This window comes from Gopherus flavomarginatus, unplaced genomic scaffold (assembly GCF_025201925.1).
Source record: "Gopherus flavomarginatus isolate rGopFla2 unplaced genomic scaffold, rGopFla2.mat.asm mat_scaffold_44_arrow_ctg1, whole genome shotgun sequence".
In the NCBI taxonomy this organism is placed as follows: Eukaryota; Metazoa; Chordata; order Testudines; family Testudinidae; genus Gopherus; species Gopherus flavomarginatus.
The window spans coordinates 1,462,324-1,475,780 of NW_026115088.1; the positions used below are offsets into that span (position 1 = coordinate 1,462,324).

Here is a 13,457-nt window from a genome sequence, read left to right on the forward strand (position 1 = left end):
TCTAACAGGACAGGGTACAGATGGCATTGTGGGGGTGGCATGAACCTTCACTCTTCATTTCCCCTTCCAAGAACAGAAGGGACAGGAATCCTTACCCAGCAAGACCATCGTCTCATAGTTCCCCTGCATGACATCTCTGTAGAGGGCTCTCTGAGTGGGGTCCAGCAGAGTCCCCTCTTCCCTGGAGAAATACACAGCCACCTCCTCGAAGGTCACCGGCCCCTGAAAGAGCAGGAGTCCAATACTCAGTACCTGCTGACCCACTCACAACCCCACTATTCACGGAAACAGCAGCACCAGGGAAATGGAAGCTCCGGGAGGCACATGTTAACAGAGTCCCACCCCACCTTGCTTACAGCAGCCAGGAGGCATCAGAGGGTAGAAAGAGAGAACCTTTGTGTCTCCCATCTGACAGACAGAAGCAGGGTCTTCACATTTATCACATAGCTACTAGCCAGAGATTAATATAGGAGATGGGGCTGTCTCTGGACCCTGATCGTGGCTCCCTGGTAGGAATCCAAGCACTCTCCAAATAAAATATATGGAAGAAAGGGGAAGTCAATCATAAAGAATAGAAGTTAGAAGGTCAGAATTGTAGTGCCCATTAACAAAGGTTTAGAGAAAATAGAGCCTATCAAACTAACGGGAAATCCTTATTGGATGAGATCAAAAGTTTGGTTGCAGCTAATAGTATTGATGTAATATACCTAAACTTCCGTAAGGGACCATGACTTGATTAGCACAATATTTTTACTAAAAAAAACTAGAATGATACAAAATAAACACGGCATACATTAAATAGATTAAAAACTCTGATAGTAAATGGGGAACCATGATCGAGTGGATTTCTTTCTAGCAGGTTCCTGCAGGGATTGGTTCTTGGCCCTGTGCTATTTAACATTCTTAACCATGACTTAGAAGAGAGTACAAAATCATCACTGATAAAGTTTACAGTTGCCACAAAGATTGGGGTTGGTGGTAATTAATGAAATGTCAGTAGATTCAGGCTCCATCGCTGAGAGTCTGGGAAGTTGTCCCAGCCCTGGCTGGAGGGTTATTTCCTGTTCCACAAAGAGGGGAAGTTCCATTCCCAACTCCTGTGCCTTGAAATTAGGACCTATCTGACACTACACCCCCATATTCATCATAGTGGTATGATTATAATATGATTAGGACATAATTATGATCTATTTTGTAGAAGATGCATCATGTGTGGTGTCACTGGAAAAGTTCTGATTTGCTGAATATGATTATCCTATTTGTGTGCACATATCATGTTCGTATCTGAAGTTATGGATATTGACTCTGGATCTGTATTTCAAATGTGCTTACTCTGGGTAACACCCACAATGAGCCTTTCAGGTACAACAATGAAGAAGCCAGACAGTGCTGATGGCTCAACAAAGACAATGGACTGTGGAAGAGCTTAGCCTTCCTGTGAATGTTTCAGCCAGCCTATGAGTCATGGCTACTATGACTCAGCAGGGCCTGTGACCAGACCACATGACACTAAACTCCATTTTAGTAGCTGTATTTTTCCACAAACTGGACTAGGAACTGAGTTTGGAACAAAAGGTTCCCACCATATGGAAAAGCTACATAAGGTGGGGTGTGACATCATCTCTTGGCCTCATTCTCCACACAAGAGAACTTCTGGAAACACCTGAGAAACAAAAACGGATGTGGGGGAAGTGCTGCTCCCAGGATCAAGAGATTTCTAGCTTGTGTATGGAAACTTGGGGGACTGCTTGTACCATCAGTCAGGGTGAGAAATTGCTAATTCAAATTCTATCCATCTAGTATGTTAGGCTTAGTCTGAGTTTTGGTTATTTGCTAAATAATCTGCTTTGATCTGTTTGTTATCACTTATAATCACTTAATCTATCTTTCTGCAGTTAATAAACTTGTTTGATGCTTTATCTTAACCAGCGTATTTTGAGTGAAGTGTCTGGGGAAAATCTCAGCTTGTTGTGCACATCTGTCCCATATCGAGGGGAAGGGGAACTACATTAATGAGCTTGTATTATAGAGATCCCTGTGCACTATAAGATGGTATCATTCTGGATTTATACTACAGCAAGTGTGCAAGGTTGGGGAGTGGGAAATTGGCTCTTGTCTTCTATCTGTCCTTGAGTGGCTTAGGTAACGCACTCAGGTAGCTTAGTTGGCTGCATGGCGCCACCTGCTGTTGTGTTGGGTGATAACAGGCTCTGGAGAGGCTGGCGAAATCTCCAGCAAAGCAGTGTGAGAAGGGCCAGCCCAGCGTGAGGGTTAGAGGACACAGCAGTTCCCAGAAGCTCCACAAACTGCCTCCTGGGGGTGACAACCCATCACGCCCTACACTACACAAGTATCAGCAGGTTTGTCACATGCTGTCCCCTCCCTTTCTCCACCCGAGATATTTCCTGCTTCCCACCACCTCTAGCAATTCCCACCCTCTTATGCATTTACTGCTCCTCAACCTCCAAGCAGAGCCCGCCACCCTGATAATCTCTTACCTGAGCCAGCTCCATTGCAGCCATTTCCTTCCCCTGGGAGGACGAGATGATCTGCAGCGAAACATGGATGTTATTCTCTGGCCTGCCGGGGTGAAAAGGGCAAGGTGTGAGAATTCAGACTAGGCTTTTGTCCATTCCACAAGCCGATTCCCCCCAGCTTTTCCCCTGCTAATGCACATTCTAGGTTCTAGCACACTGTGAAGCACAGAGTGACCTTATTCCAGTACAGGCCTAGCCCCCTCCCACCAGGGTGTAACCCTCTGACACATGGGGAAACCCTCCCAGTAACAGTCTCTCTCTTACACGTATCAAGTTTGCGGACAACACCAAGCTGGGAGGGGTTGTAAGTGCTTTGGAGGATTGGATTAAAATTCAAAATGATCTGGACAAACGGGAGAAATGATCTGAAGTAAATAGGATCAAATTCAGTAGAGACAAGTGCAAAGTACTCCACGTTGGAAGGAACAATCGGAGGCCAGAGAAGAGCAGAAACAAAGGAGTCACTTTGGGGGATTCTCCCTGTCATTGTCCCCAAGGCAGCTGTCTCAGGTTTACAAAGGTGTTTCATGTTCCAGCCTTTGGACAGTCTCTCCTGGGAGTGCCCCTTTCATGGACTGGGCCTAGTTTTAGTTTTTGGTAGTTAACAAGCTTGGTTTATTGTTCATCTAACCAGTATGTGTGGATTGAAGTGTGTTGGAAACTCTGTTTGGGATAACAAGCTGGTGCATGTCATTTTCCGCTGATGAAATGACAGACTTCATATGAGCTTGGGTCGTTCAGTAGCGTGCTAGACAGTGCAAGATGCACATTTCTGGGGGAAAGTTGGGCACTTGAGAATTTGCTGGTTTTCTCCTGAGGTGTAATTCATGAGTGGCTGTCTAGCAGCACTCAATACTGTGTAGCTGGGAGTGAGTTACATGCTGGAGACTGTGTGTTAATTGGCCAAGAGGGGCTGTTCTCGCGGGAAAACAGTGGAAAAGGCACCCCATGCTGGAGGACTGAGGTACAGCTATTTAACAGTCCAGATTGTACTCTGGGTAACATCACAGACACTCATTATGACAGAGCCTCTTACAACACAGAGAAAGTAAAGCCATGTCCCAGAAATCGAAGACTCCAGACAGAGGGCAAGTGTCCCTGGCACTGCTTCTTGCTGACAGAGAGGTTCAGAGACAGTGCGAGAATCCTGGGGAAGCTGGGAACAGGAAGCATGGGCTGGCGGGGTTCGGTGGAGAAAGGGAACAGGAAGGGCAGGGATATTACTGAATCCAGGATCTTAGCAGTACTAGATGACAGGATAGCACATAGTGCAGCCCATTGGAAAACACAATCCCAACTATACATACAAAATGATGGGGTCTAAATTAGTTGTTTCCACTCAAGAGAGTGATTTTGAAGTCACTATGGATAGTTCTCTGAAAACATCCACTCAATGTGCAGCAGCAGTGAAAAAAAGTGAACAATGTAGGAAATAATTAAGAAAGTGATAGATATGACAGAATATCTCATAGATCATATTTGTAAAACAGCAAATAAATCCATGATACACCCACATCTTGAATACTGCATGCACATGTCACCCCATCTCAAAAATAGAAATATTGGAATTGGAAAAGGTTCAGAAAAGGGCAAGAAAAATGATTAGGGGTATGGGACAGTTATGCCAGACCTAACCCCCAGTTTCACTTGAGCAAACAGGAGATATTTGACACTGTGCAATACGGCTCCTGTGCTCTGTTCCCAAAGTGTTCTGCAGCACAGGAGGGTCTCTGGTATTATGTGTGTCACTGGCCTATTGGGGTGATGCTGAAACAGGACAGGGTACAGATGGCATTGTGGGGGTGGCGTGAACCTTCACTCTTCATTTCCCCTTCCAAGAACAGAAGGGACAGGAATCCTTACCCAGCGAGGTCACAGTCTCATAGTTCTCCTGCATGACATCCCAGTAGAGGGCTCTCTGAGTGGGATCCAGCAGAGCCCACTCTTCCCTGGTGAAATACATAGCCATCTCCTTGAAGGTCACCAGCCCCTGAAAGAGTAAGAGTCCAACACTAAGGACTTGCTGCCCCACTATTTGTGGCAGAGAAGAGTGAATCAAATGGAAGCTCTGGGTGGATCATAGTCAGGAGAGTCCCACCTCGACCTGGCTCAGAGTATCCAGCAAATGCCAGGGTGAGGCGATGAAGAGAGAGCCCCTTATCTCTCCCAGCATATCCATCACCCCCCTACTAGCCACTGACTGATACAGGAGATGGAGCCCCTAGCAGGGTCCAGGGAGAGCTCGCTGGTAGGATGCCCAACACCCTCCTCATTGTGAGGAGCGGGATATGAAGGGAGAGGCAGCTCCAATAAGCCTGACTCATGGGTGTCCCCTTTATATCTCACAGCAGCTGATGGTTAATGAGGTCAGGCTCCAGCACTAGGAGTCTGGTCAGTTTGACCAGCTCCATGTAGGTGGGTTATTTTCTCTCTTCACAAATTAGGGCATTTCCACCTCCAAACCTCCTGGGTCTGTTCCTAGAATCTAGGCCACTTAGTAAATAACTCCCAGCAGGTCTGCCACACCCTGGCCTCCTCCTTTCCCCACGCTGTGAATTTCCTGCCCCGCTCCAACCTCCAAACCAGACTCTGCAAACCTTCCCACCTCTGGTGTATTTGCTCTCCCTTTCCTCCAGCAGGAACCCACCAGCAACCCCCCGATAATCTCTACCTGGACTGACTCCACTGCAGCCATTTCTCTTCCCTGTCCCACGCCAGGCTGGGATGAGCTGGAGCAAAACATTCTGCAGCCTGTCTGGGGGAGAAGGGCAGTTGTGGGCGTTTCAGAACCGGTTTTAGTTAATTTCACATCACAATTCCCCCAGGCCCTTTCCCTGCAGACAGACACCCTAGATTCTGTCATGCTGGGAAATGCTCAATCTGTTTATTACAATTTAGACCTGGCCCCTCCTGCCAGGCTAAGTCCACAGACACATTTTTAACCTCCCTTCTCTCTCCCCTCACCCCTTCTCTGAACACAAGGCTAGAAAAGAGCAGAACCAAAGGAGTCACTGTGGGGGATTCCCTCAGACACTGACCCCACGGCAGCCACACCCCAGCAGGGGGAATATGGAGTCAGGAACTGGCTTTTGCTCTGTCTGATCCTTGTTTTGTTCACTGGAAAGTGGTTCTGCCCCAGGATGCAGCAATACATGTGTCTGGGTGGACTAGAGAGCTGGAAATCTCTCCCCCACATTCATTTCTCCCACTGCCCCTTTCAGTCTCTCCTTCCCCTGTCCTCTCTCCCTGCCCCTCTGGCTGGGACAGTCCCATTCCTGGGGGCTTTGCTCTCCCATGGCTGGATTTCCTCCTGGCAACCGCTAATGGGAGGAGAAATGAGGTGGTGGTGTTTGTGCAGAGTCACTTTCTTGCCAGACCCTAGGACATTCCCTGAGGTCTTTCAGTTACCTGGAGACTCTGGCTCAGAATTTAGTAGTAACAGGGCCCAGGACTGCCTTAGGGGGCTAGGACCAGCTGCAGAAAGTCATCCCCTGGGCCGGGCAGAGAAGAAGCTTTAATTAAGGTCACTTCCCAGCACATAGCCCCACTGGGGGAGCAGCAGCTGCCAAGCCTGGTCTCCCAGATCACAATGGAGGCTGCAGCATCTGACCCAGGAAGCTGAACCCCAATATCCTGAGCAGAGAGGGACGGAGTGTATGAGCAGCTTCCCTCCTTTAGCTCTCTGGGGAGAGCAGCTAATGGGAGCCCCTCCTCACAGGGAGAATGGCTGATCTCATTTGACCCACTGTCCATCTGGAATCACTCCTTGTCTTTCCATACAGTGACTCTGGATTAACAACGGTCTCAATGACACCGGATTTCAGAAAGAATGAGTTCAGAACGCTGTGGAAAAGACCATCGTGTGGCAGTGCTGACTCCCTTCCCACCTCCCTCACCCCTGCAGATCTAGGACAAGGACTGGGGGCAAAAATTTTCCAAACAGAACCGAAAGTTCCTGCAGTTTTCAAAAGAGGAGAAAAGTAAATTCTGTGAATTCACACTAACAGTGTTTGCTAAGTGGACAGAAAGTTATCACAGTGACAGGGCACGTGACTGGGGAATGGACTTGGTGACCTGGTGACTAGGAGCCAGGACTCTGGTACAAGTTGACCAGAGAGAAGGATCATGGTTAGCAGCAGCCGCCAGACACCCCCTAGTACCCAGAGCCCAGACCCCCCAGCCAGGGGCCCCAGACACCCCCCAGCCAGGATCCCATCAGATATTCCCTGGGATGCAGCCCCCAGAGTCCCTGGCCAGGGACCCCAGATACCCCTCAAAGCCCCACCGGCCAGAGAACCCCCACCACACCATGATTGCCAGGTTGGGAATCCCAAAGGGTTCCCCCCACCAAGAGCCCCCAGCAGCCAGGCACCCCCTCAAGGGACCCCCCCCACTGGGAACTCAGTCCCTCACTGCCTGCCTAGGAACTTCCCCACCCTCCAGAACGATCTACCCTGACATTTGCCTGGGACCCCCTCCTCTGCCCAGTGTGACCCCCTGATGCTTTACAGTGCGACCCATCACTCTGCTTCCCTGGCATGCCCTCACCTAGTGCCAGGGATCCCCTCCCCCAGCTCTGTGCACTGGGCATGGCAACAAAACCAGGAACCAGCGGGGGAAGCACAGACAGAGCCCCTGGCACAGAACCAGGCTCCCTCTAACCCTCTGTCCCGCCTCCCCAAGAGACACCCACCCCCACTGTTCTGCAGCCACCAGGCCCCCAGCGATACCCACCTCCAGGACCCATAGCCTCAGGGATGGGCACATCAGAACCACCACCCCCGAAAACCCCAAACCTCCACAACCCACCAACCTGACTAGGGTACCCCCTGCCCAGCCACCCAGAGGCCTCCCCCTACCACAATGCCCCTTCAGCTGCAATCTCCCCACACAGACACCTTCCCTGCCCCTGCAAGTGTTACCTCACAGAGTGTGAGAAGTGGCTAGAAAGTTAACACCACCTCCTGCTGGCCAGTCACACAGGCAGAGGGAGCCTGGGGAGTGCTTCTTTAACAGGAGAATGGAAGGCCTGGAGGGCAAGAAAGATCCACGGGCTGTCACTAGCAAATAATGGCCACCATGGATCCACCCCAGAGGCGGCTGCATCTTAGCACATTGGGAAACAACCCATCATATTCAATTAGAAATAAAACAACTAGAGAGAAGTGGGGCAAATGTTTGCGGTATTTTATATCAATCTTTGAGACACGCAGAGAGAACCCTGTCACAAATGACATTTGATAACATGAGAGAAAACCACCAAGATCGGAGGGGATTTGATGTTGCTATTAAATAACTAGTGGAAAAGGGGGACTGTTGGACTGGATTTTATATGACTGTCCAATACATAAACAGAATGTGATGGTCCCCCCTGGCCACGGGGCAACCATTCACGTGAGCAGCTCAGAGCCCTTTGAGGAGCTGATTTAAGGGCGGGGGGGGGGGAGCTGGAAGGCTCCCTGGACAATGGAAGGGGGCCGCAGGGGAATTGGGAAATGGGGTCTGGGCAGTCTCCATGGGTGATATGCTCCTCCCTTCCCTTCCCTGCCCTGGCAGAGAACGGGAACCTCATCCCATCCCACTCCAGTGGGAGCCATGTTCTGGGGAATGACCCAGGGCAACAATTTCCCACCCAAACAAGGACAAATCGCTGCAAATAAAATGGGTGGGAAAATCCACCCCCCATCGGAGAGATTTTAAATTGACATTTGAGAAGTATGGAGAGAAAAGGGAAAATCAGAGGCAATTAGAGAGCTGATCATTGGCGGGGGGGAGAGGAGAATCTCCCTGGATTTTATAGCCACGTGTGATAATGAGAGAGAAAAGGGGAAATCTTGAGAGAATGTGTGTGTGGGAGGAAGTGGCAAAAACAGGGACAGGATCCAGTTAACTCACCTCCCTCCCACCCCGGGAATGTCCTGGCTGCACAGAGACAGATCTACCCCCCCCACCCCAGTGACCTCCCCCCCCTGCAACTCAGGCTTCTCCTCCCCCCTCGACACCTCCGCCCTCACACCAAAGGGGGGGGGCTCTGCCAGCGCCTCCCCCTGAGCTCAACTCCTGCTCCTCCCCCCAGCCCGGATTGTGCCCCTTAGCCCCCCACGAACCCTGCCTCCAGCTGCCTGACCCCCCCCCGCCCATCAATTTCCTGCTCTGCGCCCGCCCCTCCCACGCTGCCTGTCACTTCCCCGCCCCGCTCCAGCCCCGCCCCCAGCGCCCGGCGGAACGTTACGTCTGGTCCGGGCAGGGGGAAGGGCAGCGGCTTCAGCGGCTGTTACTGGGCATGCGCAGTGCCCGGGAGTAGCACATTGCTATGGGGAGGGATTTAATACACCGCCCCCCCCCAGCCTGGCCCGGGATCCGCCCCCCCCCCCACACGACGGCCGGGCCCCGGCCCCCCCATCCCAGCGGGGTGGGCAGGCGGATCCTCCTGCAGCTCCACTGGGGCCGAGACGCCTTCAAGGCTTCTCCCAGGCTCCCTGGGGCAGAGTCACTTTCCTGCCCCCCAGCGCCTCTCATTCCCCGGTGGCTCCGGGTCACAATGTCCCACCGCCCTTCCCCCGCCTGCAGCTCCGGCTTCTCCCCTCCCGCCCCCGCCAGCCACACCAAGGGGAACCCCCGGGCCCCAGTCTCTGTCCCCACCTGGATCCCAGCGGGGTCGGGGGCAGATCCTGGCTGCAGCTGAGAACAGCGGCTCCGCTCTGGCTCGGGCAGCTCCAGCGCTGTTGGCAGCACGTGGAGAACCAGGAAGCAGCTGTTCAGCCCGGGCTCGGTGTCACAATGTGCCAGAGCCCCGCCCCCAGCAGCTGCCCTGCCCATGGGCTGTGCCAGAGCCCCGCCCCCAGGAGCTGCTCCGCCCCAGCTCTGTGCTGGAGCCCCGCCCCCCGGAGCTACCCCGCCCCTGCTCTGTGCTGGAGCCCCGCTCGGAGGAGCTGCCCTGCCCCCGAGCTGAGCCAGAGCCCCGCCCCCAGGAGCTGCCCGCACCTGGGATGTGTCAGAGCCCCGCCCCCTGGAATTTCCCCATGTTGGGTCTCTGAGCTTTGTTCTCCTGCCGCCTTCTTCCCACCACCCCCTGCTCCCTTCCTGTGTCTGCAAACACCCCCCCTCCCCCGGGGCCGGCTGCAGTGCTCGCTGAGGCTGACTCCAGTGGCTGAAGTTGCCTCCATCTCTGCTTCACCTGGAGGGGGAGAGACCAAGAGAGGAGATGGTCCCAGGGTGTGAAACCAGAATCAGGGGGCAAGGAAAGAAGGACTGTTTGGAAAGGTGGGTTTTTTGTGTGGGGGGGGTGAGCCAGAGGGATTCAGAAGAAGTTGGGCAGCAGAGGCTCAGAGAAATTGAGGGGAACCTCCTGGGTGTCTCAGTGTTGCCCAGGGTTTGTACAGCACCTTGCATAATATGGGGTCTGATCTCAGTCATGGTCTGTGCAGCACCTGGGAGCCCTGATGTCTGTTTCCTGATCACAGGCTCTGGGAATGGAGAGAGGGAAACCTCAGCACCTGAAGGTTAATGCAGCCCTGTGTGCAACCCCTGCTAGGGTGATCCGACAGCAAATGTGAAAAATTGGGATGGGGGTGGGGTTAATAGGCACCTATATAAGAAGAAGACCCAAAAATCGGGACATCTAGTCATGCTAGTCCCTGCTGTTCTCATAAGTGGTCGGCTTAGAGAGGGTTTGGCTACACTTGCAGCTGTCCAGCGCTGGGAGTTAAAGCTGTCTTCCTACAGCTGTTTAGGGAAAGCGCTGCAGTGTGGACACACTGACAGCTACCAGCACTCTGTCATGGCCACATTTGCAGCGCTGTTGGGAGTGGTGCATTATGGGCAGCTATCCCAGCATTCAAGTGGCTGCAATGTGCTTTTCAAAAGAGGAGGGTGGGGTGGAGTGTGACACGGAGCGTGGGGGAGACAGAGCGAGTGGATTTTTGGAGCTGACACTGTGTCAGCTCCCTGCCTGGCAAGTTCAAGCCTCCTCCCCCACCCCTCTCTCATTCACTAAATGCAAATAGCCGCCTTTGTTCTTTTCCTCACAGACCAGATAAGCCGCTGATCCAAAACAGACCCCCCCTCCCCCGTGCCCTCCCAGCTGCTTCTCTCCTCAAGCAAACACCAGCTGTGGGTGTTCCAAAGGGATCCCCCTGCCTCTGCTCATTCACTGCAAACAGTAACTGTGTTTGGTTTTTAGATAAGCAGCTCCGGGAGCCTTGAGCTCACAGCAAAGCAAACAGAGGCATCACACCAAAACAAAGAGCGTTATCTCTACTTAAAAGCATTATGGGAAGGTTCCGGAGGTCAGTGACAGCGTAGTAAGATTAATCACTGTTTACACTGGCTCCCCAGCGCTGCATCACCAGTTCTGTTCTCTTTATTCCTCTCGTCGAGGTGGATCACATGCAGCACTGTGGCCAGGGAGATACAGCGCTGTATGTGCCTTGCCAGTGTGGACGGGGAGTAAGTTACAGCGCTGTAAAGCCACCACCTGCACTGTAACTCTCCAGTGTAGCCAAGGCCTGAGTAGTAGTAATAATAGCAGCCAAGAATCCGGTGGCACCTTCTAGACTAACAGACGTATTGGAGCATGAGCTGTCGTGGGTGAATACCCACTTAGTCAGATGCAACAATAGTCCCATATGGGCTAGTGGTCAGGATTCCTGGTTTTCACCCAGGTGGCCTGGGTTCAACTTCTGGTGTGGGAAGAGTGCAGAGCTTTTGCCCAGAGTGGAGGCAGGAAATGAAAGGAACAGGAAGGGATCCTGCCAGCAGTGGAGTTAGACAGTGTAGGGAGGGGACCCCAGAAGTGGGGGTGGGGCAGTGGTTTGGGGGGAGATGAGGGAAGGATCCCAGCAGTGCGGGAAGTTGACAACCTGGAGAGCACAGGCCTGGAATGGGGACCTGGAAGAGTGAATGTGTCCCTCTAAACTCATCAACTGCAGACTAGGCAGGCCTGGAAGAATTGTGTATTTGTTGATAAATGTCAATTTCTGTGTAAACACACAACCCAATGGCAAAATATTTCCATCAATAATCATCAAAATTGACAGATGGGCAAAGTAAGAAACATGCTGCTTGAGAACTTATCATGTTGTAGGAGCAGCAGTGATCTGTATGCTCTGTATAACCTGTATGCTCAAAAGGTCTGTTAAACTCCCCCAGCTTGTGTCCTTTCCCGCTTTGTATGCCTGTGAAGTGGCTTTCCCACTCTCCTTTGTACCTCCAGTGAATGCCCTTCACCCGGCCCATCTGGCCAGTGGTTCGCTGTGTTACATTCTATTGCACCTCAGGGAGACTGATCTTCATCGCACCGTCCATCGCTGCGCTGTGGGACACTTACCTTAAAGGATCCTGACATCTCCACTGCCAGGCCTGTCCTGGGAGCGTGAGTATGAGTGTGACACCCTCCCCCATCCCTTCTTTTGAGCTTAGCTATCAAGCTAATAAATGTGCTGCTTTCTGCCAAACTCTGGGGGGGAGGGGCATTATTAGTCCTCTCTAAGCTTACTAACTGACCCAATTTTGGGTAACACAAGCAACATTGTTTGATCTGTTATTGTACCAAAGGGGGAGATGGTTGTCTATAAAGGAGGGTGAAGACTAAATGCCTCTGATGAGAATGGGATTTGAACCCATGCAGGCAAAGCATAATGGGGTAACAGTCCATCACCTTAACCACTCGGTCACCTCACCTGAGCTGTCAAAAAACGGACAGGAGGAGAAATCTAAGGCCGGCAGAGATAGGGACACTAAGGAGTTTTTAAATACTAAGCGAAAGCAGGGTCTGAATGAGCTCCCCTCTCTCACCTAGCGAGGAGCTGGGGAAAGACTTCCGGAACAGACCGTGTTTGCATAGACACACCTACTCTGGCTAGCTATGCAGCATGATGGGGCCGCTTCCCCAAAATGACCAGTTTGGGATGGTCTTGGGTTACAAATGACTTTAGGATTGAGTGGAATGAAATGTTATTCTCCTTCCTGTATGAGTGAAGGGCAGCAGAACATACCTAGTCCGTCCTGATGGAGGGGTAGGTGAGTGAGGAATAGCTTTTATTGGACTGCAGAGAAGTGATTGAGGACATCACCCTAAACCAGTGGTCCCCAAACATTTCACATTGTGCCCTCTTAGCCATGGCTGTGGCCCCTCGGAAGCCACGGTCAAGAACCGGGGCTGGGAGGAGTGGGGCTGTTGCTTGCTGGGGTGAGGGGTGCGGACAGGGGTAAAGGGGTCGACGCCGGGCTGGGAGTCAGAGTCTCAGGCTGAGGGTGGGGTTGGGGAAGAGCTGTGGCAGAGTGGTGCTCCCTCCCTGCCCTCTATGTGGGCTGGCTCAGGTCCTGAGGTGCCCCCATGAATGTTCCTCTGTGTCCCCCTAGGAGTCGCACCCCACATTATGGGGACCACTGAACCCTACTCGCTAAGCCGGGGCTAGTGATGCCAAACCCCCGGGAAAGGGAGAACAAGTGTGGGGGCCCCAGCACCAGAACCATGCCCCTACCTTCTGTCTGTGGCTCTACCCCCTTCCACCCATGGCCCCATCCACTGTTACTTCTGTTCCACCCCTTCCCCCACCAGCCCCACCCTATCACTCCTTTACCCCTGCCCCGCTGTGGCCCTGAGACCAGAGAAGCTCTGTGCCCCTGCTGCAGCTCCCGGGCTGTAGCAGCGAGTGGGAGCTCCTCCAGCCCTGGGGCTGACATAGGGGAGACTTTTCCAGGGGGACCTAACTTGGCCAGGGCCCCTGATCATGGGCCCCACTGTCCCCTTGGCAGTGCAAGGTTTGGGGAGGCTGAGCCCCCTTGTCATAAACAGATAGCTAAGGGTTAATGTTCTTTTACCTATAAAGGGGTAACACCAGTAACCTAAAACACCTGACCAGAGGACCAATCAGGAAACAAGACTTTTTCAAATCTGGGTGGAGGGAAGTTTGTGTG

At 52.4% G+C, this 13,457-nt stretch overlaps 1 non-coding gene across 1 annotated transcript; it reads right to left on the reverse strand.

Annotated features, from left to right (window-relative positions):
* Positions 1-12,136: 12,136 nt before the first annotated feature.
* TRNAN-GUU (transfer RNA asparagine (anticodon GUU)) lies at positions 12,137-12,218 on the reverse strand. The gene has a single exon. It is a non-coding gene; the product is annotated as a tRNA-Asn (tRNA).
* Between the last annotated feature and the right edge of the window lie 1,239 nt (positions 12,219-13,457).